Source organism: Oxyura jamaicensis, chromosome 15 (genome assembly GCF_011077185.1).
Source record: "Oxyura jamaicensis isolate SHBP4307 breed ruddy duck chromosome 15, BPBGC_Ojam_1.0, whole genome shotgun sequence".
Lineage (NCBI taxonomy): Eukaryota > Metazoa > Chordata > Aves > Anseriformes > Anatidae > Oxyura > Oxyura jamaicensis.
Genome location: NC_048907.1, coordinates 11,864,845 through 11,870,698, shown reverse-complemented (window position 1 = coordinate 11,870,698; position 5,854 = coordinate 11,864,845). Strand labels below are relative to the sequence as shown.

The window sequence follows — 5,854 nt, the reverse complement described above, 5'->3', positions numbered from 1 at the left end:
AGGCCTGGCACTTTGTCTAATCAGGGAGCCAACATAAATATGCCAGAGCTGGTGCTAAATATTTCCATGGTGGAAGCACTCTGACTTACTAGATTGGCGTTCCCCTAATCAAGGAATAGGGGCATCCAAAAAGCGTTGTTTTTCAGTTACAAAGGAAAAAAAACTTACAACGGAAATGCAAAAGCCAGATGTCAGAAACACTCTTGACACCTACAGTAGTTGCCCGAGTTTATAACCTTTTAATAAATGATTCTTGAGCACTAGGAACAGGAAGAGCCAGCACATGGCACCAGTCTTCTGCACCCCAGCTCCAAGCCAGTCCCTGGCCCCAGGACAGGTGGCTGAGCCTGTCCCCACGTACCTGACTTTGATGCCGCAGAGCTGAAGCCAGGGCCAGGGCTCAGGCCGGTGAGTGCAGACACGATTCCAGCAGCCTCATGGAGCGGTCCCTGCTTCCACTTTAAGGTCGGAGGAGTCAGGGACAGTTCTGGGAGGTTCACTGCTCAGAACAAGCATCCAGTGAGATGTCGGTCTGTTTGACTTGGTGATATGGATTTCAAGAGCCTGGAGTCACGTACAATTCTTCATTCTCCAACAGATACTACTTCAAAGAAGCTAAATAGAGGACAGTAGAAGCCGTAAGTGATTTGGAAAGCCATAACACCAGTCTTCCACAAGCATTGCCCCCACCAAACACATGCAAGGCTTCTAGAGTGGGCCTTGGTGGCAGAATCCCACCGAATCCCAGCCTAGAGTTCAGACACTGGTAATACCTCCGGGCGTTTCCTCCCGCTGCCTGCTCCTCCCATGGCATTGGGAATTTACACAACTTGATGTTTCTCTTATTGGTAATCCTGTCTGCTTTCCCAGTTTGCTTGGGCTTCTTCTATGTTGACAGAGGCTTGCTTTATCCTTCAACATGCTTGAACGCAGCAGATGGGTACAACCAGCTCAGCTACCTGCCTGGGAGACTGTGATATGGTTATACTGAGAATGCTTACGGAAATTTCTTGGACAATTAACACCACCAGGCTTCTATTGTTTCCACTATTGCCAGACATGAAAAATTAATATAACACAACAAGAGTTCATGGAATTACAAAGGAAAGGGAAGAATGATGCATGCAACTCAACCGATGCAAATCTGAAGGGAAGGCAAAAAGGCTGGCTATGAAAAGAGATACAAATGGGAAAGAGCTGTGTATTGTAGGCATGACTTAAGGTAAGTCCGTCCTGGCTGTTAAACTGCAGGTTTCACAGGCCAGGGAGAAAACCTTGTGATTGTACAGCACCTAGCACAAACAGGGCTTTGGTCGCTTTGATCAGGCGCAGAAGCAGATTGCACAGCTGCAATTCAAATGAGTGCTTGCAGGAGCCAGGTCATTCTCCTCCTTTTATCTGCACCTGAGCAAAACGCAAAACAGACTTGAAATAAGCAATATTCTTCCTTCTTGTTTTCTGCCAGGCAGGCCACAGAGCTGATAGCTTCGGGGCTGAGAAGGCAGCACTACATCCCCCAGTGCCTCCTCATCAGGAACAGCTCCCGAAACACACTCGGCGTTGTCTCCATTTAGCGTCAGGTGACAGCCGTCTCCTTCTGCAGCACTCCCTTTAACAGTGGTATTATTACTTTTACTCGAGTGCTTTGATTTAAGGCATGGGAGATGTCACAAATTAGTGTTTACAAAACTTAACACGAGGGGGCTGTCAGTACTTGCCTGAGGATGAGGATTGAGGTTGCTGAGACCCCACTGCAGAGGCAGAGCCTTGCACTAGGAGCAAGGGTACAGGAGGATTCCTGACCTCCAGCAGAAGTGAAATTACTGATGCTCAGCGTGCAGCTCAGAGGCATGCTGGACAGAATCCCCCGCCTCTTACACCACCTCTCCCCATCCCAAAGCAAAAAGGAATTAAAAGAATAGCATGGAAGAGGCCTGCTCATCGTGGTAAATGCCACCTCTGCTGCGTACAGGTACAGCATCCTCACCCCGCCTGCAGGTACACACATGAGCTGTAAGCTCTCACAGCCAGCCTTACTCTTAAACGGGACCAGAGTTGCTGAGTTACACGCTGCAAGGGAACTCATTCCAAGGAGGCCTGAATAAATAACTTGCCTGGTGATTCAAGGAGATGCAAATTCTGCGATCCCAGATTTCATCAATATTGCTTGCTAGCTGGGAGACCTTACTCATGGCTACATACCCAGGTAGAATAAATCTACTTTGCATTTAGAAAAAAAAAAAAAAAAAAAAAAAAAAAAAATTTGCAGAAGAAATGCAAATTTGATACAAGTGTGACATTCAAAATCCTTCAAAGTAGAAATACAGAAGACATGAATGTGCAGAAGAATGCAGAGTAGCCCTTTGAAACAGGGCTCTCCTAAGAGGTACTTCAGCACAGCCAGCTACTGCCACTATGCCCACCAGTAATGAACAAAACCACACCACTAAGACCTCTCCAGCATTAATTCCGGCTGACCTCAGCAGTGAAAAGGTTTGGTTTCTTGGTGTTTTTCAGCTTGTTTGTTTGTTTTGGTGGTGCTCTATTTAGCTATTTATCCTTAACCAGACGCAGCCATCTTTGTGCCATGCTCACACCAGCTCAGCGCCACGGGTGCAGCGCAGGGTCCACATCAGAGATCTCCTCAGCCTTTCATCATGATTCATTGCGCCATTCAGTGCGAATCATAAGCTACAAAATTGCATTATCAGTACAGCTCTTTTTAATCAATTCAAGGTACTGATGTTTAAATATCTCCTGCACTAAAAAGCAATTGCTGTTTAGACCTTTTTTTTTTTTTTTAAAGAAATCATTATAGCATTCTCATAATTACTCATCTTTCAGACGAAGATAACACAGACAGCTGCTATTTCAAAGGACACTTTGTATATGTAGCTCGAGCAGTCACGTCTGAAGTGGAGATTCTCTCCGATTCAGGAACCTATTTATTGCTGTCTGCGTTGTGTGGCAGCACCGCAGCCGTCATTACACTCGCAGCAGAGGTATTTATACATCGTGATTTGCCTAAGGACTTCTTCCTCTGCCGGGCCTCACTTCAGCAAAACATCAAAATAGGTGCTCAAGATCATGCCCCAGTGATTTACTGGAGAGGGCTGAACATCCCCAGCAGGCTTCAGGGAGGTGTTTTCCTCCTCTGCACGTTCCTCCCCTTATTGCTCCCAGTTCACACCAAGCACCCTGTCCTGCCCCACCAGCCCCCTGTGCTCGGCGTGGGGGGGTCAGAGGTGGGCATCGCCCCCATGCTCACCCCTTGGCCTCCCTAATGGGAAACCTCAGGAAAATATCCATGTGGTGGATAAGGTCACATAATGCTTCTGGGGTCAACAGCAATCTCTATCTGGAATTTAAAGTGGAAACGTGACCTTGCCTTGAAGGGCTTGAATTGAGTCTCACCCCTCCACCTCCACAGGTAGGGCAGCACATCCTCCTGCCCACGGCCGGGGGTGTCACCACCCAACAAAGCCCTGCAGCAAAGCTGCTTCTCTTCTCTGGGGGTGCTCACAGCTGCCCCAGTGAACACATTCAGAGGCTCTGAGAGACTGTGTTTCACCCCTCAGCTGGTGACCAGAGACCTGCGCAGCCACAACAATCTGCCACACCAGAGACAGCTCAGAAAAAAATCCTGACGTTACAATTGCTAGTACCAGAGAACCCAGCAGTGCTCATGTTGTTCCAGTGGTTAATTACCTTCACTTTTAAAGAAGTGTGCACCCTTCCTCCCCTGACAGAAAGCTGTGCCAACAAATTAGTCAGCTAATCATCAGACTGGCTCACTAGCTAACAGCTACAAACAGGTGAAAGAGATGAGAAAAATGCATGGATAAGACCAGTTCTAGAAATCTGCAGATAAAAAACAACCTGAAAGTTAGGTCATGTTATCAGGAAGATAAAGCATGTTAGAAACCAGGATGGTACATACCTAATCTGCGTTTCAGAACGGTCACTCTGACATCTGCAAGAGCTCTCAAATTCCTGCTTCCCACACCCCCCCTCCAAAATGTGATGCTGGTGATGACATCCAGCAATTTACTCAAAAATTAAGCCACTTTAACAGCCCTTTGAAATTTTATCATATAGAAACATGGCAAATGAATGGAGAGAAAATACTGGGGGGTGGAGTGATCCAGGATCTCACCTGATTGCAATTGTTGTCCCCAACACAGCATGGTGATTTCCCACAACTTACAATTTAAAGCAACTCCTAATGCAATTCCACTGCTAAACATCATACTTAACACAAAGGCTCCCTGATGCTGCTAACACAGCTGGACTGCCAGCTCTGAAATGTCAGCTTTCTTCCCGATGTTGCAAAAGCTCTTCTGTTAATTTTGACATCTGGTTTTTAGTGAGATGTATTTCTCACCGAGCAAATGCACACTGACAAATCTGGGGCCCTCTGTGTATTTTGGTAAATTGCAATCTATTATGAATATATATCTTCCTATAATGAAATGTTAGCTTTGCAGTTGTAACACAAGCTGTCCAAATATCTGGTGGGAACGTTTAATAACAATAATATTTTACTGAGGATAACACAGCTACCTCATTTAGGTATTCCTAACCAACTCTCCTGGAGGATTTCTCCCCCTGATATATTAGCAGTTTAATAGTACACAGGTGAAAGCTACTAGGTGATATTTAGATAAAAAACTGCCCTGGCAGCTAAGAGCCTCCCTGCAGAGGAAGCAGAGCATCAACACGCCCGCAGTGATCCCCAGTGGGGCCTTGCTGACAGCCAACATCATGGATCAAGGCTGTCCTAAGAGGACATGGCTCGGTTACTGCATGCTGCTCACCTCTCAATGTGTTTTGAGGGGCTGGCCGCATCTCCTGGGGGCACTGATGGGTACACGGAGCACAGCCTTCCCAGCAGGGGGAGAGCAGGGCTGCTGGGAAGCATTCCCTGCGCCTGCTTCCCAGCACAGGGAAAATATTAAAGGGGTTCTTGCTCACTTAGAGTTTTTTGGTCTAGAAGATTCTGAACACAAAACAAGCAGATCCTAATGCAAAGGATTGGTCCCCAGCAGATTTGCTGAGCGCAGGGAGCGTGCTGGATGCAGGGATGCCATGCACAGCGCGCCCATGCAGGGCAGCACTGCCAGCCCTCGCCATCGCTGCAGCTCAGGCCTGTGCCTCCTGCCAGGCTATCCTGCATCCACAGCTGAAGCCCTGCATGTAGCAAAAGCAGGCAAAAGGCCTAAACCAACGCCCACTTGCTTCAGTGGCTCAGCTCAACTCGCCCTTGGGTGCATATCCCAGTGTGTCACCTCCTGTCAACAAGACAGTCTTCCGAAGGACCTGGTGGCAGCCTGGTGGCACACTCATTCCCCTCCATTTCAGTGGGGCTGGCTGCCTGCTGTGAGCTAGATGAATATCTGGTGACAGGAACGGTCAGCAGCACCTTGTCCTACAACATCGCATTGCTACAGCACGAGTCCCCAACAAGCAGCAAGTCGGCGCAGAGCCACGCTGCTGGCCGGAAAGGATGCTCCAGCCCCGCACAGTGATGCAGCACCACGATTTTGTGCTGCACTGCAGTGCTATTTAAACTTACCCCAAAACATGAGGCATATCTCACCTACCTGACATCAAGCATTTTGTCAGGAAAAAAGAGAGACTGAACAGTTGAGTAAATCATAGCAAGTTGTGACAAAATCCACAGTGAGGCCTAGACACCAGATAAACAGACCCAAGAGATACTCAGACAAGTGCATAATGAGTAATTCTATTCATTTCACAAGAACTGCTCTTAAATCATAGCACCTAGAAAAAGAGTGCTAAGAAGTCATTAAAACTTTTGTTGTTGTTCTAGAAAAATGCGTCTGTGTAACCC

General features: G+C 47.4%; 1 long non-coding RNA gene across 1 annotated transcript; it reads left to right on the top strand.

Moving 5' to 3' along the window:
- The first annotated feature begins 1,996 nt into the window (after positions 1 to 1,996).
- Positions 1,997 to 3,097, top strand: LOC118175119. The gene is made up of 3 exons (XR_004754888.1): positions 1,997 to 2,493; positions 2,569 to 2,736; positions 2,845 to 3,097. It is a non-coding gene; the product is annotated as an uncharacterized LOC118175119 (long non-coding RNA).
- The last annotated feature ends 2,757 nt before the right edge of the window (positions 3,098 to 5,854 follow it).